Source organism: Amborella trichopoda, chromosome 1, assembly GCF_054954075.1.
Source record: "Amborella trichopoda isolate Santa Cruz 75 chromosome 1, AtrichopodaSantaCruz75HAP2 v2.0, whole genome shotgun sequence".
NCBI lineage: Eukaryota > Viridiplantae > Streptophyta > Magnoliopsida > Amborellales > Amborellaceae > Amborella > Amborella trichopoda.
Window position 1 is genome coordinate 47,390,774 of NC_142336.1, and position 27,766 is coordinate 47,418,539.

The 27,766-nt window shown below is 35.0% G+C and overlaps 1 long non-coding RNA gene across 1 annotated transcript; it reads right to left on the reverse strand.

Annotated features, from left to right (window-relative positions):
* LOC148783886 (uncharacterized) lies at window positions 1-24,770 on the reverse strand. The gene is made up of 3 exons (XR_016057159.1): window positions 24,276-24,770; window positions 14,813-14,911; window positions 1-193 (listed from the first exon to the last, which is right to left on the reverse strand). It is a non-coding gene; the product is annotated as an uncharacterized LOC148783886 (long non-coding RNA).
* Window positions 24,771-27,766: the final 2,996 nt, after the last annotated feature.

The window sequence follows — 27,766 nt, forward strand, 5'->3', positions numbered from 1 at the left end:
GCATCGGCCATTGAGTTGCTCTCTCCGTAACAATGGGAAAAATGCACTTGAAGGGAGGTGGAAAGGTCTTTTGATTCGATCAAAAATTAGAACTAGCCTTCCAAGGAATGGGTCGAATTCCTTTATCCCAATTGATATTTAAGGGATCCTCTTCAATGATGATCTCCCTATAGTCGTTGACCAAATGGAGCCCCTGCAAAAGCACCTTCTCGTTAGGAAAAAAAGGATGAAGAGGGACGGAAAGTGACCACAATTGAGTACCAACTTAGTCATGGAGCACTCGTCCAATACCTATTTGACCTTGATTACCTAATGAACTCCTATCAAAGTTTAAATTTACCATCACAACAAGGGGACCATGATGATCTTCCTATCGATGTTTAAATTTACCATCACAACAAGGGGACCATGATGATCTTTTGAGGTTTGGCACTGTCTAAAGTGTGAGTCTCAAGGGTTTAAAAAATAATGTTGCTTCTAGGAATACCAGAGCAGATCTTCATGGTTAAGGCGGCATAAGGAGAGTAGATGTGCCTTTAAAATTTTCTTATTGCATTCTTTCTCATCATCATCAAAGTTTTTTCCCAAGGGTCAGCTATATTGTGTTCTTTCTACCAAATCCAAATAGTAGCAGTTAGCAAGGATTGCCAATATCATGAAGTGGAGGACAGAGCCATTAATGAAAGAACAATGAAAAGGTTGGGGGCATAACCCGCAAAATATTTCTCATATTAAGTAAAGTAAACCATTGTGCATGAATGGATGGGAACTTAGAGTGTCCATTCCCTGTTCAGGCCCACAAGAGAAGGCCGAGTTATTTCAGGCCTAGTTTATGATAGTTGTACTTGGGCTAAAAGAGTTTGAAGCGGGGTGAATTTGTGAAGGACCTACCTATTCATTAACCCTTTGGTAGCTGAAAAGGATATTCTATGTGACCTAGTTGTAGACATGATGGTGCATCCCTAGTGTGAGGGAACACCCAAATGGACCACACTCCCTTCATGTTGGACAATACGTTACAATATGAAGGGAGGTGGAGAGAGGTTGCACATCTTCATGAGGGGGTTACCCTCCCATGAATGGTATGCACCATGCACCATAAGGGTGCCCATTCATGAGGAGGTTACTTCCTCATGAAAGAGACTCTCATTATAAAAGGAAGAGGTGTGGAGGTCTCTATATATACCACAACACACATACGAGAAAGGTGTGAGAGCCCCTATTATGAGAGAGAGTGAGTAAAATCCCTCTCCCATTCGAGTTCTAAGGAAAGAACCAGCCTTGAGAGATAGAGTTGTGTGTGAGAGTCGAGCTAGGACTGCTCCTATCGCATTCTGTCAGAGTGCTTGTGAGCTTCCAACTCGCTTGGGATTTGTTGTGTAAAACAAATTTCGATAGCTCTAGTAGTTGTCGAACATGCTTACAGAAGTTGATCAATCCTCTTCACAAACGTTCATCAAAATTGTTGTGCGAGCACTCAGGTATGATACTCGATTTTCGGTTGTTTTATTTTGTTTTCGATTCGGTCGTTGAACCGCATTTTTTCTAACATTAGTATTGAAGCCATCGTGGAACTGGGTTCCCGATTGTGCTCGCATTATCGTTTTCGCCATACTTGTGAAGGCTTGGCTATGGTTGGCCTATGATGTTGCAAAGTGCACATGATGGTTATTTTAAGACCATAAACATGTGCACTACATAACCTTATGTACCAACCACATAGTTCTGTTGGCCTTATACATGGGTTATGTAAGATGAGGTATCCTAGACCATGAGCATCATGGCTAACTAATCTTGATAGGCCTCATATGCTAAGTCGTGCATGGTGAGCCCTACTCACTTTTTTGGCATTTTAAGGCTGTATAAAAATGCATTTTTTTTAGTGGGAGTGCATCTAGGAAGGTGCACTACTTGCAAATTGTGAGGTATTTGAGATGCTAGATCCAAAAAAGAAATTTGGTATTGATTACAATCAAGAGTACAACGTGGTCAAGCAAAATTTTCATATCAAGACTTTTAAGGGTCAGTTTTTTTTCAAGTAGACAATTAAAAAGCGTAAAAATGATAATCTAAGTGCCATCATGTATCAAACAAACTATAAGACATCCATATTAATTGATGCAATTTTGTTGTTTAGACTTAGAATGACTTCTAAAAATGTGATCGCAGATCTCACTAAAGGTGAAAAGTTGAGTGGGAGCAATTTCCTATGTGGCATAAGAAAATGCAATACCTTCAAAATGAACAAGGTATACTTGAACACCAAACTACCATTAAACAAAAACCTGAACAAGGTGCTGCAAAAAAACTTCGCCGTGAGTATCAAGCATGGAACAATGCTGACCATAAAACTCGTTTTACTTTGCTAAGTGCTATGGTTGATAACCTCACTCATGAATTCGAGGGATTCACCATGGCAAAGGCCATGTGAGATGTGCTTCAGCAGAAGTATGCTGACACTTCCACTGCTCGGTTATGAGCCTTATCTATGGCTTTTAAGACATACTCGATTTTCGGTTGTTTTATTTTGTTTTCGATTCGGTCGTTGAACCGCATTTTTTCTAACATTAGTATTGAAGCCATCGTGGAACCGGGTTCCCGATTGTGCTCGCATTATCGTTTTCGCCATACTTGTGAAGGCTTGGCTATGGTTGGCCTATGATGTTGCAAAGTGCACATGATGGTTATTTTAAGACCATAAACATGTGCACTACATAACCTTATGTACCAACCACATAGTTCTGTTGGCCTTATACATGGGTTATGTAAGATGAGGTATCCTAGACCATGAGCATCATGGCTAACTAATCTTGATAGGCCTCATATGCTAAGTCGTGCATGGTGAGCCCTACTCACTTTTTTGGCATTTTAAGGCTGTATAAAAATGCATTTTTTTTAGTGGGAGTGCATCTAGGAAGGTGCACTACTTGCAAATTGTGAGGTATTTGAGATGCTAGATCCAAAAAAGAAATTTGGTATTGATTACAATCAAGAGTACAACGTGGTCAAGCAAAATTTTCATATCAAGACTTTTAAGGGTCAGTTTTTTTTCAAGTAGACAATTAAAAAGCGTAAAAATGATAATCTAAGTGCCATCATGTATCAAACAAACTATAAGACATCCATATTAATTGATGCAATTTTGTTGTTTAGACTTAGAATGACTTCTAAAAATGTGATCGCAAATCTCACTAAAGGTGAAAAGTTGAGTGGGAGCAATTTCCTATGTGGCATAAGAAAATGCAATACCTTCAAAATGAACAAGGTATACTTGAACACCAAACTACCATTAAACAAAAACCTGAACAAGGTGCTGCAAAAAAACTTCGCCGTGAGTATCAAGCATGGAACAATGCTGACCATAAAACTCGTTTTACTTTGCTAAGTGCTATGGTTGATAACCTCATTCATGAATTCGAGGGATTCACCATGGCAAAGGCCATGTGAGATGTGCTTCAGCAGAAGTATGCTGACACTTCCACTGCTCGGTTATGAGCCTTATCTATGGCTTTTAAGACATACACAATCCCTCCAAATATGTCGATGACAGACCATGTCAAAAAAATGTCTCAAATAATATGTGACCTAGAGGCAATTGGAAATAAACTCAGTCACGAGCAACAGATGCTCGGATTGCTTAGGTCTCTTCCAGAATCTTGGGAAAATATAAAGTCCTTGATGCTGCATAATGAAGCTGAAAAAACGTTTTCCCAACTTTCTCATCACCTTGAAATAGAGGCTGAGTTTCGCTCATCTTCTAAAGCTAGAACCGTTCTAGTTACCCAATTAACTCGGCCTCGAGGTAAGTTTAGGAATGGGGCACATTAAAAGAAGGAGTAACCTAAGCAAGAGGCGGAGGAAAAGGAAAAGGCGAGGCATAGATGTGGGAGGCACACAAGGGATAAATCTGAAATAACTTACTACAATTGAGAGAAGAGGGGTCACTATGCATGCAAATGTCTTGAACATAGAAAGGTATGAACTGATTTTCCTAGCTAAGCAAATGTTTGCACTCAAGTGCTTGTTGCTCATTCACAATTTACTAGGTGGATTGTAGATTTAGAAGCGACAAGGCATATAACAAGGGATCGAGAATGGTTCGCTGAGCATCAAACTTTGCCGGTTGGAAGTCAAAAGATCTTCATGGGGAATTGCGCATCAGAAGATGTGCTAGGGGTTGGAACTTACCAACTTCGATTCCGAAGTGGCTGGACCCTTCGTCTCCATAACATCCTCTATGCTCTCGAAATGAGAAAAAGTTTACTTTCAGTTTTATGTCTAATTAGAGACGGTTGCTTTGTCAGTTTCATGCTTAATTATGCTACCTTTACATTTCCATGTGGTTTTCATTGTTATGGCCAAATTTTTAATGACTTGTTTATTTTGGATAATGATAATGTTAATTTTTCCCTTCCTTCTACCTATATGACATCGTCATCCTTTTCCACCTCTTCTTTTACACACAGCTCTTTAAAGTGGTATGCTAGGCTTGCTTATATAGGAAAAGATATGAAGATCAGATTAGTCAAAGAAGGATTGTTGCCTTTATCCAAAATAGACCTGCATATTTGTGAACTATGTATAGCTGGAAACTCAATTAGAAAGTCATTTTCTAAAGCAAAAAGAGCAACCGGTCTTTTAGATATAATACATTCTGATATTTGTGGTTCATTTAATGAGATGGCCCGCAACGGTTCCTGTTATTTTATCATATTTATTGATCATTATTCTTGCTATGGGTATGTATACCTAATTTTGCATAAATCGCAAGCAATAGATTGCTTTCGTCGTTTTATGCTAAAGGTTGAAAATCAATTGGATAAAAAAATTAAGATTATTCGTACTGATAGAGGGCGAGAATATTTATCTGATCAATTTAAGAAGCTTTGTGAGAATAAGGGCATCCGAAGACAAAAGATGATGTCCTACACTCCGCAACAAAATGGTGTTGCAGAAAGCAGGAATCGTACTCTGTTGGACATGGTGAGGTCTATGATGGCTCACCCCAACGTCCCAATATCTTTTTAAGGAGATGCACTCCTTACTACGATGTATGTCTTAAACAGAGTGTCATCAAAATCTGTTCCCAAGACCCCTTATGAGTTATTGACAGGTAGAAAGCCAAATCTTTCTCATTTACGTCCTTGGGGGTCAGCTACACTTATTCGGATCCCTTCTCAATTGATAGGGAAACTAGATAGGTTGTCTTTCGAGTGCATTTTTGTCAGATATTCTGAGTACTTGAAAAGGTATATATTTTGTCAAGAACGTGATGTTGGCGAGATGAAAGAAATAGAATCTCATGATGTAGATTTTATAAAGACAAAATTCTCTAACAGGAAGCAGTCTCGTATGTTTGATGAGCTCTATGAAGAGCCTGAATCTCAGACATACATTGAGATAGTTCCTTCACTTGAGGATAATAGTGAGAGTTTTTCCATGATTGTCAATGATAGTGGGAGTGAGCTATTGGTTGAGAATGAGCATAAGACCCATATTGAGTCACCGACCATGCTAGAAATACTTATTGAGAGTGAATCGCAGGTCGAACTTCAAAGGAGTCAACGTGTGAAAGTTCCTCATAGACACTTCGAAGTAGAGAGTCTCACATGCATTTTACTTGATGTTAATGAGCCTCACTCATTCCAAGAAGCCTTGGATTCTCCTGCTGTGGATCAGTGAATGTCTGCCATGAAAGACGAGCTTAGTTCTATATAGCAGAATCAAGTCTGGGAACTTGTGGATTTACCACTTAATAGAAGATCAATTAGAAACAGGTGGGTCTTGAAAATTAAGAGGAAGGCAGATGAAACTATAGATAAGTATAAAGTCCACTTAATAGCGTAAGGGTTTTTACTCAAATTGAGGGAGTGGACTATGATGAGACATTATATCCGATGGTGAGAATGACATTAATTCGCCTAATCCTAGTAATCGTCACATATATGAACCTAGAACTCTTCCAAATGGATGTGAAGACTGCTTTTTTAAATGGTGATTTGATGGAAGAGATCTATATGGAACAACCTAAAGGTTTTGTAGCCTCTGGCCTTGAGCGCAACGTGTGTCAGGTCAAGAAGTCCATGTATGGTCTTAAACAGTCATCAAGACAGTGATATATCAAATTACATAGGGCTATAATGACTTATGGTTTTGAAATGCTTCAAGAAGACCATTGTGTATACATTAAGAAGTATAAGAAAAATATCCAGATATTGTTTTTGTATATTTACGATATTTTATTAGCTGGGAATGAACTGCAGCAACTTGTTGCCACGAAGGAGTGGTTTTCCAAATTTGAGATGAAGGACATGGGTGAGGCGAGTTACATACTTGGGGTTAAGATACATCGAAATCGCTCTCAAAGGTTTCTTACTATGTCACAAGAAACATTTATCGAAAGGATTCTTGAGCTATTCTGTATGTAAGACTCAAAACTCATAGATACTCCAGTTGAGAAAGGGCATACTATAAGTCTTGATATGTGTTTGCAGACAGAAGCTGAGAAAAACAAAATGTCTCGTGTTCCATATACAAGTGCAGTTGGTAGTTTGATGTACGTAATGCTCTGCACGCGTCCAGATATTGCCTATGTAGTGGGTCTCATTAGCCGATACTAGAGTAATCCAGGACAATGTCATTGGCAAGCAGTAAAGATTATTTTTCGATACCTTCAGGGACCTCGAGTCAAATGCTATGTTTTCAAGGAATTGATTTGCGGTTACGGGGATATAGTGATATTGATTGGGCAGCAGACCTAGATGAGCATAGATCGACTTTAGGTTATGTCTTCTTGCTAAGAAGCGATACAGTCTCATGGCATAGCAAAAAACAATCATGTATCGTTCTCTCCACTATGAAGTCTGAATACATTGCTTGTAGTGGAGCGGTACAAGAAGCCATATGGTTGAGAAGATTTCTAAGGAACTTGGGTGTTGTCGTGACTGATAATGAGCCTGTCACTGTATTTTGTGATAATACAGTAGCACTTACTTTTGCGAAAGACCTAAAGTACCATGAAAAGTCAAAACATATTATGTTAGATATCACTATATTCGAGACATTATTGCACATAAATAGGTGGTGTTAACTCATATTCCTACAACTGAAATGGTGACGTATCCTTTGACTGAGGTAATTGTCAGGGCCGCACATCAGATTCATGTAAGAACTATGGGCCTTAGGATCCTATGAGTTTAGGGGATCATGGTCACTATTATAAGAAATATGGATGTTATTTTGTGTTATGATGGATTGTTGTGCACTTTAATTCACACACAGCATAGATTATCATCAATTCGTCAGCAGGCTAAAGCTCATTACTCGCAAGAGCTACGCTCAATATCTGAGATATTGGACGATGAGTTATACACATGATGTATTTATCGCCTCGACCAAGGGTTTGAGATGAAATTCTATAAGAGAATTGTCATGATCTATTTAAAATGACGTCCCAAAGATCATGTCGCCTACAAGTAGCCAGGGATGAACATCAGGGATGTTCAGGTTGACGCATGGATGTGATTGTGGAGCGTTAGATGGTGATAAGTTGCATGGCTGCAAAAAGACTATAACCTGCATGGTGTGGATTCCAACGCACATTTGATGTGATCTACCATGATATGTGATTCATACCACACGTGTTATAATAAGGACCAAACCACCTACTCGTGTAGAAAAAGATGATCATGTTCCTTTTTGCCATTGTGCGAGGCTAATAAGTAGGTGACCCATGATGCCCTCATAGACCTTAGACTGCATTAGAAAATTTTACTTCGATCATTCACTTTGGCATGTACTCCTTAGGGTCAAGTATGAAACTCGTCTAGAACATTGCTGAGACAATGGTCGGGGTCAGAGTAGAATACTGTATGTTGTAAGGAAAGACCATTTGATATCACACTTTATTTTGGTATCACAAGAAAACAATACACATTACGTGCACATTGAAAGTAATTGTGTATGAATGGGCTAAGTAGTCTTCTGAGTTGGGTTCATGAGGGATTAGTTGATAACTTAGCCCAATGTGGTCAAATCAGGTCTAAGGCAAGTGGAGCAGTTTTTTTGTTTTGCAGGTATTGGAGAGATGAGGTGTTCCATTTCAGTTGGTTGGAAACTTATTATGGTTCTCTCTAACAGAATGTTTGCTCTAATAAGTCGCACATCGCATTTTTCCATTGTATGAAAGAATACTCACGATGCAATAATGAATGACAACTCTTATTTGAGCATGTAATCCCTCTCACATACATAACGAATGGGAGATATAGACATAATGGCGCATCTCTAGTGTGAGGGAACGCCCAAGTGGACCACATTCTCTTCATATTTGACTTACGTTACAACATGAAGGGAGGTGGGGAGATGTTGCACCTCTTCATGATGGGGTTACCCTCCCATGAATAGCACGCACCATGCACAATAAGGGTGCCCATTCATGAGGAGGTTACTCCCTCATGAATGAGAGGGCCCCTATTGTGAAAGAGAAAGTGTGAGAGAGAGTGAGTAAAATCCATCTCCCATTCGAGTTATAAGGAAAGAACCAGCCCTGAGAGATAGAGTTGTGTGTGAGAATCGAACTAAGACTGGTCCTATCACATTTTGTGAGAGTGTTCGTGAGCTTCTACTTCGCTCGGGATTTGTAGTGTGGAACAAATTTCGATAGCTTTAGTAGTTATCGAACGTGTTTATAGGAGTTGATCAATCCTTTCTACAAACGTTCATCAAAATTGTTGTGCAAGCACTCAGATATGTTACCCATTCCCGGTTGTTTTATTTTTCTTCTGCTTCGATCACTAGAACGTATTTTTTCCAACACTGGTAATAGTGTTGTGAAGTGAGGGAGTCTACAAAAAAGGCCTGATTCATGAGAGTTTCACTCATTTCCCCTCTCTCTTAAATGATCATCTCCCTCTTTTTTGTTTTCTTTTTTTCTCTCTTAAGTGGCAATGCTCCAATGAATTGATCCATGGTTATGCTTTTTTTTTTTTCACTTCTCTTTTGGCTCTTTGTTTATTTTTTTCAAAGTGGAGTTTAATGATACTTCATTGAAAATAAACGAATGCCAAAATATATGAAACTAAACAAAATGTGCTCTTCTATTATATAGTTTTGAAAAACATGATGTATTAATCTACGTGATTAATGAAATTGTTTGATCACAAAGGTAGTGAACCTTTCACTAAAGCTTCTTTGTCGTCTTACTTACTGTACTTTTGTTTTTTTTCGATGAGTCAGTTGGGGGAAGGCCCCTACCCTTGGTAGGAATTGAGTCTAGAACATAACGTTGCAAATTGGCAAGCGCTAACCAATTAAGGCCAGCCTCTTTTCCTTTAGCTTAGGACTTACAGCATATACTTGAGTCTATTCATTTTTATACTTCATCAAAATAAAGTTTTTTTGTGTATGAATTTAGAAACCAATTGCTTTGATGTGAATTAAAGACATAAAATACTTCTATTAGAAAATATCATCATCATTAGTAGAGTCATTTTCCATCTAATTGAGGCCGGCTATACGAATCCTGATTGCCCATTCTATTTTATTAAAGGCTATATCCTTAGTGATGCAATTTATTATTAATGAGAGATTCAAAGTTCATTTTTTTGTTTAGATTCTTGTGCTCTATCAAAAGTGCAAGAAGTTTGACAAACACTTTAATATAAGCATTCCATATACTTACAAATGTTTTATAATGCAAAATTGAAATCTCGATGCATACTAGCATTTCATCATTATTATCATCATCATCATCATTATCCAGGCCTTATCTCAATTATTTGGATCAATAACATGAATCATGTTCCTCCATTCTTCTTTATCAAGGGCCATACCCTAAGTTAGATCAAGGCATTCTAACATTTGCTAAAATAAATATTCTTATTGTAGACAATCCCATATATAAAACACCATTTAGTTTAGACAATGCATGACATTCAAGAAATTGATAATAGGTTTCAATATTTGTTCGGATAAATTTATAGATTTACTATGTTAATAATATGATGGTAATATGGTCTCGTAGGACCATATTGCTAATCTAATATACAATCATCTCTTTTGGTAGGCTTCTATGGTATATCCAAATAGGAAAAGCTATAGATTATTATTTTTTCTTGGTTCAACCATTGAAAAATGGGATGGTCTATATTCAACATGAGGTTACTAGTTTATCAATACATATACATAGTATTTTAATTTTGTTTTTGTTCTTGTGCACGTATAAGTACAAGCAAAGATTAAATTGTACCTATAGGTGCTCTTCTCAATTGTTTCTCTCTCATTGAACTCTCAAAATTTTCAAAAAAAATGACAATTATGCTCTCCACTTGATAGTAAAGAAATAATGCTTATATTGTTTAATTTCCCTAAAGTTGTAAATTTTTTTCTAAAGTTCTTGAATTATACTAAAATCTTTTTTATAACACTCTAATTTGGATTGAAAGAGTAGACTTTCAGGGTAAGTTTAAGAAAATTAAAGAGAGAGAGAGAGAAAGAGAATAATAGGGAGATAAAATAAAGAAATAAAGAGTAGGATTGAAGTGAAAGAAAACACATGGCCCAATTCATAGAGGTTTCACCTTCGAAGAGATGGAGGAAAAGAGAGAGAGAGAGAGATCCTATGGGACTATTCATTAAAATTTCACCTTTGAAGGGATAGAAAGAAATAAAATAGATAGATAGATTGATAGATATAAAGAGAGAAATAGAGATAAATTTTTAACGAGAGAGAGTGAAAGAGAGTCCTAAATTCTTTTTACACACATGGAGGTTACAGTCATTCCCCACTCATTAGATGTTAAATTGGATGGGTTGGGGTGGGTCATGTTGGGTTTGGTGATATCTAAATCACTATACCATATTTTATTCTGAAGACTTAGGGTATTATGGAAAATATAAAATGGACTTTCTTGGGAAGCAAGAAAGTGATATCTTTATAAGAAAATGAAAGATGATATAATACCCATCTTTTGAGAATCACCCTTTGGGGGTTATGGGAATGGATCTTCAATATAGAGATGGGTCTGTAAGAGAAAGAGACATGACCTTTGAGAGAGAGGTGGTATTCTCATGAGTTTTAACTTAGTTAATTATCACTTCTAAAGAGAGAAAGTCTCTTGGTTGCTCTAAATGTTAACTTTCCAATAGCAGTATTGTGGTGAGAAAGAGGATGTTGATCGACGGTGTTGTTCGTTCGACAGAGCGGGTTTAGAAGGGAATATCGGTGATGGTCCTTTACTGAAAATTTAGAGATAGGTACTATTTCTTGTAACCCAAAACTGTAATCTTCATTGTGATAGTGGAATTCTATTTGTTGAGGCCGTGGATGTAGTCATATGGGGTGAACCACATAAATCATGTGTTGTTGTAGTGTGTTTTTTATATTTGTTTTATTTCTCGCGCTCGATTTACAGTTATATTTATCTACTTCGCATTTGGCTAATTGAGTACACGATCTTGGGTGAGATCCCAGTATTTGAGATTCACGATTTCGCAAGCTAAGGGGTTCTCGAGATCCCTACAATTGGTATCAGAACATAAGGTGTGTACGGCGCTAAGGCTTGCATTAAGAAAAATGATGAATAGTGGAGTTTGATAGATACATAGTTTGAGATGGATAAATATGAAGGCAAAGTGTTTGTGAAAATTTCACAATGGATGCAGGTGAGAAAAAATCAAGAAATTAATTCAATAAAGGTTGCAAAGGCAATTGTGGTGATTTTGATATCAAAGTGGAGATTGTTGGGTTTGGTGATAGCCAAATCACGATACCCATATTTTCTTCTAAAGATTAAAGGTATTATGAGAAATATAAAAATGACTTTATTAGGAAGCAAAAAAGTGATATCTTTATAAGAGAGTGAAGGAGGACATAATACATATCCTTTGAGGGTCACCCTTTTGGGGGTTATCGAAATTGATCTCCAATATGAAGATGGGTCTCCAAGAGAGAGAGAGAGAGAGAGAGAGAGAGAGAGAGAGAGAGATGGTTTTTGAGAGAGAGACGGTATTCCCATGAGTTTTGGATTGGTTAACTTTCACTTCTAGAGAGAGAGTCTCTCGGTTGCTCTCGAAGTTAACTTTTCGATAGCGGTATTGCGGTGGAAAAGAGGATGTTGATCGCCGGTGTTGCTCGGTCGAGAGAATGGGGTTAGAAGGGAAGATCAGTGATGGTCTTTTACCAATGTTTAGAGATGGTATTATCTCTTGTAACCTAAAATTGTAATCTTCATTTTGATAGTAGATTTTTAGTTGCCAAGGACGTGGATGTAGCCCTATAAGGTAAACCACGTAAATCGTGTGTTGTTGTAGTGTGTTTTTTATGTTTGGTTTATTTCTCGCACTCGATTTATAGTTGTATTCATCTACTTCGTATTTGGCCAATTAAGTACTCGATCTTGGATGGGATCCCGGTATTTGGGATTCCCGGTTAATCAAACAAAGGTGTTCTCAAGATCCCAACAATTCACGAAGTCCAATTGTTTTTTTTTTTTGGAACTTTGTGTCCATTCAATGATATTTATGTGCACACACATACTCCCTCTCTCTCTCTCTCTCTTTTGTTGGAATGATGACGAAATTGTCTATCAGTCTTTCTCTATCTTAATGACATGAACTTATTTTTATCATATTAGAAAATGTAGTTGGAATGATGTTTACAATATTAGCTTATTAGAATCTTGATGGCGATAGCATCAGTAAATCTTATTGACATAATGAGAGTATTATTTCACACTTTCATGCTCTCTTTTTAGAATAGTGATGATTAAGACATTTATTTCGTAGTCTCTCTTTATCTTTCGAATGATGATGATTTAGACCTTCATTTCTCTCTAGAATGGTGGTAATGACAGTATTAGATAGTCTTATTGGAATGGTGTGATGATACTTTTATTTCACATTTCAGTGAAATTTTGTGATAAAAAAAGTAGTGATAGTTTATCGGAAAGTGCAACATTTTATTAAAGTGTCAAACCTTTTGTGTAACAGGTCTTGGCATGAGTGAGAAATTGGTGATGCCATTCACCTATTAACGAAATAATTATAGGGAGAGTGAGATAAAATTAACCTATGTTGATATTACCTTCACATATTAGAAAACAAAATAGGTTTCGTTGATATTTATTCAAAAAAATGGAAAAAAATAGGTATAAAAAAACCACATTGCTATAGATAAAATTTCAATATTTCCTAGCTAAAGTGTCAGTAATGCATTTCTCAAATTTTTTTTTCAGATATAGCCAAACTGTAGTAATGAATTTCTCAGGGTGCATCTAGATGACACCCAAACAGTAAAAATCCATTTGCAGATAATATATTATGTAAATAATATATTTATCGGATAACAAAGTTCCAAGTACCCAAATGACCTTTTTAAAGAATTCTTTTTGCGCTTATGAAGGTACAGTATGGTGAAACCTGCTTTAACTCTTAAATGTGGGAGGAGCGTCCACGAAAGTCCAAATTTAGCCCAACTTTTTCTGAGAACCTCATTTGTGTGACACCCATTGCACCCTAAAAAATGCCACAGAACACCAACTAATTGTCCAAAGAATCAGATCATATGTCGTGGTATGATAAAAAATGCCACAGAACACCAACTAATTGTCCAAAGAATCAGATCACATGTCGTGGTATGATCAGATCATATACCGTAGTATGATTAATGGCTTAGATTGAGTCACCACTTGGGGACGGGCAACTAGAACCTCTTAACTCTAAGAATTAGCCCATTTTCCATCCATTATAGGGTTTAGAGCTTGAGAATTTGAGCCTAAACCTTAATGCTGTCCATTTTACCATTTTGCTCTTCCAATCCTAGAGACCCTAGGACTCCAAACTTAGATTGGACCTCTAATACTATGCAACTTTAAGGAATCTCAACGCTACCTCTCAGAATCCAAAAGCAACGCTATATTACTACAAGTCGGCCTATTGACCGCTACCAAGTGTACCTTAGACCACCATAGTCCTCCCTGCCTCTAAGGCTTTTTCAACCTCATGCAAACTCTGACAGTAAGTCTCTCTCAATGCAAATACTTTACAATGACTATGGGAATGGCTCCCTCTCATCGATTTGTCTGATTCAGGCCCCAACTCTAAGCATCATGTATGTGGGCCAGGCTAACCAAATGCACCCACATCTCTCTTTTTAGTTCCTTTAATTTTTCTTTTATAGTTTGCTAAGCTTAATTCATTTCTATTTCGAAGATATTTTCTAAAACTTTCTCCCTATTTTCAAAATTCTTTCAAAGTTCTCTTGCGGTTTTTGACGATCTTTAGCCAGCACACCATAAAAGAAAGACCATTAGGTCACCCCTTTTGTGAAACGCAATATTGTTTAGGTGCAATTCAGGGTGGAGGAAGCTCAGCCTTTCTCACCTTAAGACTTGAAGAGTTTTGCCTGTAAGCACTTAGCGTTCTACATTCATGAATAAAAAGGAATCACAGTAAACTACATAGATATGTAGGTATGTTCTCACATGCATCCATACATATCTAGGCACCCTTTTAGCGAGCTCCGGGTTTTTCTTTTCTCTTTTTTTTATTTTTATTTTTGTTCCTCTAATTCTAGCATTATAATTTCACGTTTTTGCAGCCATTTATCAATAAAAATTTCTGAACATTTTGTATATATATATATATATATATATATATATATATATATATATATATATATATATAGGCACTCTCTTAAGATTTTAAAACTAAAGAGAGTCAAACATCTAAAACCAACTCGAAGAGAAAATTTCTCATAGCCAAAAGGGCCATCCTAGTAATGGATAACAAGTTAGATAACAAAGAATGATACCTTAAATCTCGCCATTGTTTGCATCCCTAACGCAAGATCGCACCATATGGTACAATCTAATAACGGTCGCTTGTTTGACTCCCACAATAATGTTGCCAGCTGCAAGTACACGTTGAACAATGCAAATATTAAAATATTCAAGGGCAAAGAAGGAAGGTCAAATTATGGGGCAAGCTAGGTTGTGTTCTCCCTGCTGCATAAAACTTATATATATTTCTCCTTATCCAACTTATATATATTTCTCCTTATCCAACTGTCCATTATGAGTGGAGCCTAAAATTGCCTCAACCACCAATACCACAGATGTATACTATTTTTTTTTTATTTTTTTCTATGAATACCAACTTTTGTATGTCCAATCCTCTATTAAATTCGCACTAGCGAAAATATAAAAAAAATATTTCTAATAAAATAAAATAACCAAAATACTCTTGAAAATTTTAAGGAGTATTTTGGTTATTATATTTTATCAAAAAATTATTTTTAATATTTTTTATAGGTGTGCCCCAATGAGAAGATAGCACATACCAAATTTCATATTCATACAATTTGTACAAAAAAACTAAAAATAAAATGCTTTAAGACTTCGGATCTAAGATCAAATGGTGAGTGGGTCTTCTGATCAAACTTGGACGGCTAGATGGTAGGAGAAGCATTGATCTTCTATACAGTAGGGGAAGTATAGAAACCTTTCCCCAAACTAGGATTCTTATAGTACAATTAATAAAGGAAAATTGTTTACTAGGGTTCTTAGAGTACAGTTAATAATGGAAAATTGTTTCATGCGTGACCGCATTTCTAAATATGCGGTCCAGAAAGTGTAAAGCTTCCATCTTAAAGATGGATGCAAGTAGGTGTTCCATCTAAAAACAATGGAAACTAATGGTCCAAATGTTTTTTTACTAGAATTATATTTATTAGTTTTTAAAATTTATTTATTTTTTCATATTCATGATCTCCATGTTAGAGATTACACGTCTCTAAAAAATAAGCCTTAAAATCCATCTCAAAAATAGATTTATTTAAGAGGCCCGCATTTCTACATATGCGGGCTTGGCCGCATAGAAACCGGGTCCATTAGTAAATCTGATTGATTGTGTTCTCCTTCTAGAGCTACCTCAAAAACATATATTCATGTCTAATTTCTGACTCAGAAATATAAAGTTGTGCCCTTGTGAAGTTGGGACCTAATTCTACACTTATGTGGTCATACGGTTTTTGTAAGGCCAAGGCAGCACGCAGTTTTTGTGTGGCTACAATAAACACCATGCAGATGCACTAAAGAATCATGGTGTGGCCACAAGCATACATAGGTGCGGCATCACTAGATCCGTGGAGATGCATCGGTGCGGTCTCAAGATGTTAGAGTGGTTGCCAACATTTGTTTGCACACTCGGGACCGCATAGGTTACCATAAGGGTACACACAGTTGCACTCTCACATGTGCGTCATTAACATATGTGGACATCGCACATGTGGTGTGCTCACGGCCTTGGTGAACCTTTATCAAAAGTGCTCTGATAGCAATACTCGATTCACAGGGCGAACCAACCTAGCAGAAATACCAAAAAAAGTGGGCCGTAGATATTACATTCATTTATCTTTTTCTTTCTTCAAAATGGGATTTCCTCTTATGGTTGGTATTGATCCTTTCCTGTCCTTTTGCATGCAGTCCGGTAAGATTCGTGAGACCACACATGCACATACATACACATGCACATACATTCAATGGGGAGAGAAGAAGAGAGAGCACAATATTTGGAGAGAAAAAAAAGGAGAACACAACATTTACGTGGTTCAGGCCGAAGCCCTATATCCACATATCCAAATTTACGTGGTTTAGGTCGAAACCTTACATTCACGGATTCAAAGCCCCAACAGAGTACATCTTTATTGATTTTTGGTTTAATATTTACATCAATAAGTATTGATATATATATATAGAACAATCACACAAATTACATGAGACAAATATAGTATGATTCTTGAGACAAATATGACATGATTCTTAGAGATAAAGGTAAATAATAAGAGGCATTAACACCAAACTAACTTGATGACTTGGTCTCTTCTTATCTTCAAGACTCCCCTAATTTTATATATTCAAGACTCCCCTAATTTTATATAGAGAAAAGTAACACAATCACCGGAGATAGAGGTGAATAATAAGACAAATATCTCTTCTTGGTCTCTTCTTATTTTCAAGACTCCCCTAATTTATATAAAGAGAAGTCACATAATTATTGGAGATACAGGTGAATAGTAAGATAAATATCGTATGATTCTTGGAGACAGAGGTGAATAGTAAGACAAATATGGTATGATTTTTGGAAATAGAAGTGAATAGTAAAAGGCCTTATCACCACCAAGACTTGATCTCTTCTTATCTTCAAGACTCCACTAATCTTCAAGACTCCACTAATTTGATGTAATTTGAGGACCAAGTAACTTCGACTTGGTCTCTTTTTATCTTATTTTTATCTTCAAGAATCCCTTAATTTGATGACCAATACTCTCCCTAAGGTTAGTGGGGATTCAACACTGGTGCAAATTCAACACTCCACTCCCCTTCAAGTTGAGACCTCCCCCTCAAGGTGGTCTCAAGTTGAAGTTGAGACCTCCCCTTCAAGTTGGTGCACACAGAGATCTAAAGCGAAGTGCCCAATTTGCCCAATTGAAACAGGAACTGGAGTCTTGAATCCAAAAAACCAAAAAATTGCACTGCGTACTTGAATAGTTTGCACGAGCAAAAAGATGTGATCCGCGAAAAGATGTGATCCGGGACAAGATGTGATTCGAGACATGTTATCACCGAAGTTGGTCTAAAGACCACTAAAAGTGCTACAAAGGCACAATAAAGACGGCTCTACCGCAAATAAAGTGGCAACGAACATTGAAGAAGATTGGTGAAAATTTTGCCTTGAAAAATCAATCATGAATGTGCTCCCCCTGATGATATAACAATGGTGTGACTAAGTCCTCTATTACATGGCGCAGCGCTAGGAGTACTACTACATGGTGCGGCGCTAGGAGTAAAAAACGATGTGACGAAGTCCTCTGCTACATAGCGCGCTAGGAGCATGGTGCGGCGCTAGGAGTAAAAAACAGTGTCACGAAGTCCTTTGCTACATAGCGCGCTAGAAGCAAAAAACGCGCGACACAAAAAAAAAAAAAGTGCAAATATCGACAAGAACTGATTCTTGTCCACATAGCGGTTATGTTAGAGATGTTGACTTCATCTCTACTTATCTCATCTCTATATCTTATATATATTAAGATGTTGACTTCATCTCTACTCATCTCATCTCTGTATCTCCTACACTCTCCCCTCAAGTTGGGTGTGGATACGAAGAAACACCCAACTTACAAAATACATTTGTTTTTTTTTTTGGGACTCTTTATTGCCAAAGGACTAAAGGAGCTTCTAGAGAGAGAAGGGAGAAAGCCGAAGGGATGATTCCTCCCGCCTGGTTCAAGAGGGTTCTAGAGAGAGAAGAAACGGTAACATCTCTCGTTGTTGAGAGAGAGAGAAAGTCGAAGGGGATTATTTCTCTTGTTTGGAAGGGTAATCTCTCTCACTCTAGAGAGAGAAAGAGGGGATGGATCTCTTTGAATAAAGAGTTGGCAAATTTGCTAAGCGAGCAAACGTCGAGCAGAGAAAGCTCCAACAACTCCGTGAAGAGGAACATCAATTAGACGGGCTTCCAACACATCAACAAGGATGATGGGTGAGGCAAGCCGACATCAATAACTTGATCAACTTGAAGAATGTCACCTTTTGCATTTCAAGAGAACAATTTACAAACATTTTTCAAATCTTTAGATTTGCATTGTGTGAGGATCCCCTTTGGCTCGTCAGTTTGCAAAACCTTTGCAGCAAAAATAACAACGTTTAGTGCAAACCTAGTTTGCAATCTATTTCCGTGAAATTTCCTTTTGCCTTGGAAATAATAGCTACGGAAGGAAATGATTGTAGAGACAACGAGAAAGATCCACGCTCACCATATACAAGCCAGAATAACTCAACTGTAGAGATTTTTTAACACAGGTCTTAAGACTTCTGCTCTGATACCATGTTAAGATTCGTAAGAGCATATATGTACAGACATTGAATGGGGAGATAAGAAGAGAGAACACAACAGTTTACATCCACGGATTCAAATTTAAGTAGTTTAGCCCGAAGCCTTATATCCACGGATTGCCTTACATCTACGGATCCAAAGTTGCGTGGTTTCGGCCGAAGCCTTACATCCACGGATCGCCTTACATCCATGGATCCAAATTTACGTGGTTCAGGCCGAAGCCTTATATCCACGGATCCAAAGCTCCAACAAATTTACGTGGTTCAGGCCGAAGCCTTACATTCACGGATCCAAAGCTCCAACGGGCTACATCTTCATTAATTTTTGGGTTAATATTTACATCAATAAGCACATTTGTATATAAAGGATAACCACACAATTACATGAGACAAATATGGGATGATTTTTGGAGATAGAGGTAAATGATAAGTGGCGTTATCACCAAACTAACTTAATGACACCAAACTAACTTGATAACCAAATAACTTTGACTTGTTCTCTTTTTATCTTCAACACAGTCTCCTCTGGTTGAGACTTTGATACCCGTAATTACTAAACAATCAAATTAAGATGTATGGACATGACAAAATTGGATTTCAAGCCTTTGATATAGTGCTTCTTGTAATGCTTTTTTTGGACTGTCAATTTTAAAGATTTTCAAGTGTTGATAGATATACTTTGATCTACACTATTTTTGAATCTTTAAATCATATAATTAGAGATGAAAATAAAATTTCAAGCCATCATTATAAAGGTAAAATTTGCAGGTGCGCCTTACTTTGATTGTTTAGGGCCTAGGCCCTACACAAACCACACCCTTCTCTCTCTCTATATATATATATATATATATATATATATATATGGAAAAAGTTTATATAAGGTTGCAACCTTAATATGTAGAATTACAGATGCACCTAAAAAATCCATAGAAAAAAGTTGTTTTAATATTGAAAAACCCTCTAATAAATCATCTCTACATCGAGATGTATGACTATGAAATAAAAAAGATTTTGAGTGCATCTTGCAACACATTATCTAGACCATTCATTTTCAAGATTTTCGTATGTTTATAGATCTACTTGATTTTAACTATTTTTAGAGTCTCAAATTTTATAATTAGAGATGAAAATAAATTTTATGATAATCCTAAGAAATGTTTACACCAAAATTACATGTTATGATAAAATTTGGAGGTGTACCTTAATTGGATTGTTTAATATTACAACCTTATAGAAACCACACCCAATATATATATATATATATATATATATATATATATATATATATATATATATATATATATATATATATATATATATATATATATATATATATATATGAAAAATATGGGATTAGCCCACTAGTTCATATGAACTTATTAGCCCAACGGCCCAGATTGAATATGGGCCGATCTAACGATCACGGATGTCCGGTAGTATTTGAATATTAGTTTTTTTTTTTTAACAAAACCAAATCACTTAAAATTTTAGGTGTGTATTCTTCTCATCAAGGCGCACCTAATAAAAATATATAAAAAAAGTTATTCTTGAAAAAAATGATCAAAATACCCCCCGAAAATTTTTGGGGGTATTTTGGTCAATTTATTTCATGTAAAATATTTTTTTGATATTTTTTAAATATTCAATTATTTTTTATGAACACACGCCTAAAATTTCTAGTGATTTGGATTTGTAGAAAAAAAAAACTAAAATTCAAACACTACCGAACATCCATGATCGTCAGATCGGCTCAGATTCAATCTGAAACATTGGGCTCATATATTGGGCTCAGATTCAATCTGAGATTCAATCTGCTCAGATTGAATCTGAGACATTGGGCTCAGATTCAATCTGAGACATTAACTAGTGGGTTAATCCCATCTTTTCTCGTATATATATATATATATATATATATATATATATATATATATATATATATATATATATATATATATATATATATATGATTTGGATAGATCCTATCAAGATTTCTATCTTGAAAGGATTTATACCCAATTTATTTAAACTCTCAAGGATGGTTTAAAACATCTTCTTACCTAAAAGTTTACCCTAATTTTATTTAATCCCCTTCTCATTTCTATGCCACAATCAAATACCAAAAATTCCATGCAGGTCCTTCCACCCACAAGAGATAGACCTATACAAATTCAACTAAAAAAATAATTTTTTACACCAGAACTCCTATGATGGTGGTGTTGAAATCTATTTATGCCCTTGACAATGAACGGTGAACCACCAAAATTGGAGCATAACAATGACCACTTGAAAGTAGAACATAAAAATAACGAAAAAGTTTATATAAGGTTGCAACTTTAAAATATAGAACTACGGATACACCTAAAAATGCATCAGAAAAATGTTATTTTAATGTTGAAAAGCCCTCTGATTGATCATCTCGACATCGAGATGTATGACTATGAAAAATAAATGGATTTTGAGTCGCATAAATTATGCATCTTAGAACATATTATCCAGACCATCCATTTTCAGTATTTTCATATGTTTATAGATCTACTTGATTTTAACTATTTTGTAGTTTAAAATTTTATAATTAGATATAAAAATAGATTTTGAGATAATCCTAAAAATATTTTTCATCAAAATTATATGTTATGATAAAATTTGAAAGTGCACCTTAATTGGATCGTTTAAGGTTTCAACTTTATAGAAACCACACCTTAAAAGTAATGTGTTTAAGACATTATTTTTAAGACTTAAAATCTATTTTTTTTCAAATCCATGTCATAGTTCAGATGATAAAATTAAGGCTTCCTGGCTCCACAACTACAATTCCAATGAAACATAAGATGCTGCGTTACTTTTATTTTTTATTTATGCAAAGCCTGGTACTATTATCTTTATTATATAATCCATGACACAAACTAGTCGAAATAGTACACAATTGGCTTAAATACCGATTTACATCTAAAGGCACCAAATCCTTGGGCAAACGGTAGGATTAATATTTAAAACATATGTTAGGATCGGATTAGAATCGTCCGTTCTGACTCGAGAATAGGTGAGACCAATGGTTTAAAAATCGAATCGGTGACCCGGATCGGGCTTTTCAAAAACTGATCCGGATCGGCGAATCTGCGATCCGGATCGGAATCAGGTGAATTGGTCAGAATAAAGCTTCAAAAAAATCCGAAAAAATTATTAAAATTCATTATAAATATTGTTTTTTAGGAATTCAATAAAAAATGAGGGTACTCCATTAAGAATTTTCATGTTTTTGAATGAATATGCGAATATTGATATGTTCTTCCCCTGCATGAGCCGCCATTCAACATTTAATTTACATCACACAAAAGGATAAACATAGAATTATCATGGAATAAGTATATCAACATACATGGACTACAATAAAGCATAAAATTAGTAACATACGATCTAAATTAAGATATAAAAAGTTTAAATTAACCTGACAGTTCAAAAAGAAAAATAATCACTATATGTAGTGATAATATGTTGCGGTAGTTCATGTAGTCATATTCGTTGTTATTTGTTATTGCAAAAGGACAATAATATTTTCGTACATATCAATTACAAACATTTAGAATAATACAAAATGCAAGCTCCAAACATGGCTACAACTCAATTATCAAGAACATACATTTTTTGCATTAAAAAATTAATAATAAAAACAATTCTTCAAAGAGCCGGCTAACATCAGTCATTCCAACTAAAAAATCCATGAAAAACATATAAAAAAAATACAGTTTTGTATTGAAAATATAATAACATGCATCTTTTTGCATAAATAATCCATCAACATACAATTTTTTCAACAAAAACTTTAACAATAAAAACTTAAAATATGGTTTAATACCTCATGATAATTAAAACCTTGTCACGATTTTCACATCTTTTCGGAAAATCATCATTTTTCAAAAAATTCGATCATGGAAAAAAAAAAAAAAATTTACAGCAAACTCAAACAATAAAAATTAAAAATTGGGTTTAAATGTTTAATACATCATGATAATCAAAACTTTATCACGATTTTCACATCTTTTCGAAAAATTATCATTTTTCAAAAAATTCGATCATGGATAAAAAGAAATAAAAAAAAAAAAGTACAGCAAATTTTCAAAAAATTCGATCATGGATTAAAAAAAAAAATTAACAAATTTTCAAAAAGTTCGATCATGGATTAAAAAAAAAAAATCATAAATTTTCTAAAAAATCGATCATGGATTACAAAAAATTCGATCATGGATTACAAAAAATTCGATCATGGATTACAAAAAATTCAATCATGGATTACAAAAAATTCGATCATGGATTACAAAAAATTCGATCATGGATTACAAAAAAAAAAAAAAACATAAAAAAACAAAAAATTCGATCGTGGATTACAAGAACAGAAAAAACAATTCGATCATGGATTACAAAAAATTCAATCATGGGTTACAAAAAAAAAAAAAAAACAAAAAATTCGATCATGGATTACAAGTAAAAAAAACAAACATTTCGATCATGGATTACAAAAAAGTCGATCATGGATTACAGAAAATTCTATCATGGATTACAAAAAATTCGATCATGGATTGCATAAAATTCGATCATGGATTACAAAAAAAAAAAAAAAACAAAAAATTCGATCGTGGATTACAAAAAAAGAAAAAAACATTTACATCATGGATAACAAAAAATTCAATCATAGATTACAAAAAACTCTATCATGGGTTACATAAAAAACAAAAAACAAAAATTAGATCATGGATTACAAAAAAAACCAAACATTTCGATCATGGATTACAAAACATTCGATCATGGATTACAAAAAATTCTATCATGGGTTACAAAAATAAAAAATAAAAAATAAAATTCGATCATGGATTACAAGAAAAAGAAACAAACATTTCGATCATGGATTACAAAAAATTCGATCATGGATTACAAAAAATTCTATCATGGGCTACAATAAAAAAAAAAAAAAAAAAAAAAAAAAAAAAAAAAAAAAATTCTTCACAAAGTTCGTTTTACATAAGCGATTTTAACTGTAAAATTCACCTCTAAGTGAATAAATTACATCCAATTGACTATATTTTCTGATAAACAACAATATAAGGAATCAAAAACCTAAATTTCTAACACATTATTTCTAATATATCATGAAAACAAAATCAAAAGGCGAAAAAAAAAAAAAAAAAACAGCGAAATTTGGTTCCGCAGACATCTCACTGTTCATATCAAATTTCTTGCTGTAATTGACTAGATTACGTAAAATTGAAAATTTTAAATCATACTAGACACAATAAAGATTAAAAACCCTAATTATTGAACTCATTTTGTTCAAAATATGCCGTGAAATAAATCAAATGGCGGGAAAAAAAAAAAACCCAAAGTTCTTACCTGTTTTTGCGAACCGAAGCCTTCAATCTCCAAAAAACTCAGTTTTTCTCAACGATTATCACAAATTAGTAACAAAAGGTTTTGATTCACAGCTTTAAGATCAAAATGCCTACAAATTTTGAAAGATTCATGCCCTATTTAGCATGAAATTTCAGAAAAGGCGGAAACCCTAAACCCCGAAATTTTTTTGATCCAAAAACAACCAATTTTTCCACCATTTAATTCTTGAAAAAGCTGAATAAAGCCGTTTACAGCCTGCAAATCAGATCACATGCCAAAAAAAACAAAAAAAATGATCAAAAAATGACAAATTTGAAAGAATCCGTGAAGAACACTGTGCAACCCGTGTTCTTCACGGACTCGCCGATTCCGCACAGTGAATCGGCGAGTCACTGTGCGGAACCGTCCGGTTCTCTCTAGAACCGGACGATTCCCGATTCTTGAAACGATTCGGTCCATTTTCGTGAAATCAGAGTCGAACCGGGCGAGTCCGGTTCGACTCGGTGATTTTTTAAACGCTGGGTGAGACCTTCCAGTTCTCTTAATATATTAAGAATTGTGTGGTTCCCATTAGGAATCGGTTGATTCTCTCGGGGAGCCAACCAATCTAGCCCCATATTTTAATTTTTAATTACATTTTTAATCTTTGTTTGTTTATTGCCATATTCTCTCAACCATATCGTCTTCTGAATAACTAATTTTGCAACCAATTTCGCGGATGTTGTCAAATCAAGGTCTTTTTCGATTTGTTGAAAAAAATAAAGCAATTCGATAGTTCAGCCGATTCGGGGCAAGACTTCATAATTATTTTAAATTTAATATAAATAAATTAGATATTTATATTTAAAAATTTATAAAAATAACGAAAAATTAAAAATAAAAATTTTAAAAACAAAAAATACTTTTATATAGTATTTATTTGCTTAGGCTGAAGAGGCCGAAACTTCGGCTAAATATGACTGAAGAAAATCTGAATCTGACCAAAGCTGCAGTACCAATATATAAAAATAAAAAAAATAAAAATTATAAAAATAAAAAAATATTTTTATAGCGATATTTCTTTACTTAGGCCGAAGAGGCCGAGTCTGCCTGAAATAAACCCGAATCTGACCAAACGGCCCGAATCTGACCGAAACAGCAACACTAAACTTCGCTTCAAATCTCGGCTTAAAATCTCTCCCGCCGAATTTGACAACACTAGGTAGCAGGGCAGAACACAAAAGCTCTCTTCATATCTGACCCACTACGTATTTATCTATCTACAAAGTTTTGTGGGCTCCTTTTTATTACCTTTTTATGCCGGCCGAACTTTCTTATAGGTTCTTATATTAACAGGCGGTGACCTAACTATGCCAATGTTCTTTTGTATGTTATTACATCTAATAATGCAGTGAGGTGGTCCTCTAGGACGCAAACACTATACCATTATTTATTAGATGCTACAAAACATATTTATATACATAAAAAAAAAAACTTATTAAATGCTAACAATCTAAAATAAAGTAAAGTAAAAGTATACAATGAGGTTATTTATTTTTGATATAAGGTGGGTCACAATTAATGCTGACCATTGAAATGAATATTGAGAAGCTGTAGTTATTCCATTGATCAAACTCAAATTTCAATAAGTTTTTTTGAATTTTGTGACACACCCAAGCTATCAAAATTTACATCGGATGATTATAAGTAATTATGACCTCTTTGTACCAAAGATAAATGGTCTTATTCTATACAATCCCTAAGTAAATATCAACAATTTATCCAAATACTCTGCAAAAATAAGAGATGAAACATCGTAGATTTTGTAATATAGTCTCAAAGGATTTATGTTTCTTTGAATTAAGCCACACTAATAAGATCAGTCCACATGCATCTAAGGTTGTTTTTGTTTTTTTTTGTTTTTTTTGTTTTTTCAATGGGGATTTAAATGATGATGCTTTGAAAATAGGAACCTTCCACCTGTCACGTTAAATAGATTAACAGGGGTCATTAAGAAGGAAAATAACAAGATGAAAAATAATAAAAGAGATTTTAAATCTTAAAAATAGTATATCCTACAACAATTTATCTAGATTGTTTAATTTTAGATATCCATAGATTCACCCTGTATTATTTTTGAAGCTTAAAATTTCATGATCTAGGGCATAAATAGATTTTTAAGCCATCATAGAATTTTTCAATAACTATAAATGTACTTTTTTGGCAAGAGTTTGAGATAGGATTTTACCTTGGCATAGGCCCTATGCTAACGAAACGCCCAAAGTTATCTTTTTTGAAGTGGATATTGAAAAATAGTTGGGTGAAATCAAAAGCTTGAGCCCTTCTTGTTTTCGGATATGTAGGAGCGCTCTCAAAACAATATTTGCTCATTTTCAATATTGGATTTGATGTGCATAAAAAGGCAATTCATCTTTAGCATACAGAAAAATAGAAAGGTTTCTTTGACATTCCTAAGCTCTATGCAGCCGAGCTTGAAACGTATACACTAAACACCAAAATCTTATGGGGTTTCAGAGAGAGAAAGAGACAAAACCGACTAGAGAGAGAGTTGAGTTCACAAAAATATTCATTGGAATTTCACAAATAAAAGTGTTGCGAGTGTTTGTAGAAAGGATCAAAAAATTAATTTCATATGGAACAAGTGCCCTTTATATAGAGTACCAAGATGCCCATTTAGTGTAGTGGTGGTTATATATACCACTAACAGTTACAAGTTACATGCGCTTGTCTATTTACTATAGTGGTGGTTATATGCACCACCAATAGCTACAAGTTGTATGCACTTAACGACTGCTATTATTAACCTCCATTCATCAACGCATGGATGGCCGTTGGATGTTCCACATGAGTTGGGTCACAAAAAGATATCGAGTTTTGAGCCCGACCTGTACACGCGCACATAACGGTTGCTGTTATTAGCTTCTATTCAGTAACAGTTAGATGACTGTTGGATGTCTCACACAATTCGGGCTCACAAAAAGATCCCGTACATGAGCACCACTCATGCCAATGCGAGCGTGCAAAGTGCACCATCGAGTGCCCATGCCCTTGCACACACACGTGTGCGTCACACATTTCGCGTGCTCCACACATGTACTATATGTCTCACCCATAGTTAGCAAATCGCCGTTTAATCGGTGATTTTTTCATAAATTCGGCATTTTTATTGAAACAGTTTTAAACGGTGGCTTTTTGCTAAGGTCGGCAAAAAATCGTGTAGTTTTCATAAAACCGTTTAAAATGTGCCTTTTTCATAATACGATTTAAATCAGGCAAAAGATCATATCTTTTTTGTACCTATAATTGTTTTTCGAAGGATTTGTTTTTTTTCTTGTTTTGTGTATTGCAGCCATTGCTAATTTCGTGCTTTTGAAAAAAAATATTATTTCAAAAAAAAAACCTCAAATAGAAACTTTTATCCCCACTGTGTTCTTCAAAGCCACAGTTGCAGATTGATGGTATGATTTTTTTTAAAAAAACAAATAGATGCA